The 1,122-nt window shown below is 45.4% G+C and overlaps 1 long non-coding RNA gene across 1 annotated transcript; it reads left to right on the top strand.

Annotated features, from left to right (window-relative positions):
* Positions 1-378: 378 nt before the first annotated feature.
* Positions 379-904, top strand: LOC112074932 (uncharacterized). The gene is made up of 3 exons (XR_002894874.2): positions 379-494; positions 606-668; positions 779-904. It is a non-coding gene; the product is annotated as an uncharacterized lncRNA (long non-coding RNA).
* Positions 905-1,122: the final 218 nt, after the last annotated feature.

Below are 1,122 nucleotides of genomic sequence, written 5' to 3'. Positions count from 1 at the left end.
CTCTATGGTAACACACATTATGGGAAGTTAATGGCTGATGTGATATCAGTACATTCTCACACTCGCATTATGAGATGCAGTGATTTCTCAGTCGTGTTTCCTGTAGTGATGATGTCATGGGTGTTGGTGTCTCTGTTTCAGGGATACTGAATCACTGCAGGTGCAAGTTTGGCTCCAAACTGCTTCGGTGAGGAAAACCTGTTCTCATGGTTGAAGTGTCAGAAACCAACCACACACAGATTATATCTGAGAAACATAATCAATACCTCAGTACCTGTTTCTGGTGCGTAGTCATAATCTATCCCTCCTTGTTCTGATAGATGTTGGTTATTGTGAAATCCTCTCTCTCTCTCAGCCAGTGGTTTCTGAGGCCGACTCGTGACCTGGCGGTGTTGAACAGGAGACAGGAAGTTGTGAGATTCTTCTCCTGTCCACGCAACTCTGACTCCCTAAACACTTTGCAGTCCTCCCTACGCAACATCAGGAACATCCCGGTAACCATGACCTGTGAACTTTACCCTTCAGCGCCATGCAGGCCTCAGTCTGCAACATCAGTGTTGAGTATGAATTTTCTGTAATAAAGAGTATTATTTCTCCTACTGTAGACTCTCCTGCGTTCGATGTCTCTGTCTCACACCAAAGTCTCTGACTGGCAGGGTCTCTACAAGGTAGGAGTTCTACGGCCATTTATCTATATGAATAGTGTGTCTGAATGTGTATTAGACTATCTACGGTGCAGTGTGAATAGTGTGTGTTTGTGTGTGTGTCTGTGTTGTAGACAGTGTATAGTGCGGTGTGTATCAGGGACACAGTGCGCTCCCTGCCTCAGTCCATCCAACTCTTCCAGGAGATCAGTGAGGGATTCTCAGACGACCTTTACTACATCGCCTCGCTCATCAGCAGAGTGGTGGGACACACAGTACACACGTCAGGTGCAGCTCCCATGTTCTGTATGTCAATGTGTTTCATTCTCATTTTATTCTGTGATTTGTGTCTTGTATAGGTGGACTTTGAGGGCAGTTTAGCAGAAAACCGTTTCACTGTCAAACCCAATGTGGACCCTGCTATAGACGAGAGTGAGTGTTCATAACATTAGGGAATGCTGAAGGTTAGAGTTATGTT

Source organism: Salvelinus sp. IW2-2015, unplaced genomic scaffold, assembly GCF_002910315.2.
Source record: "Salvelinus sp. IW2-2015 unplaced genomic scaffold, ASM291031v2 Un_scaffold2879, whole genome shotgun sequence".
NCBI lineage: Eukaryota > Metazoa > Chordata > Actinopteri > Salmoniformes > Salmonidae > Salvelinus > Salvelinus sp. IW2-2015.
Note: the sequence above shows the minus strand (reverse complement) of the source record. Positions and strands in the feature narration are given on the sequence as shown.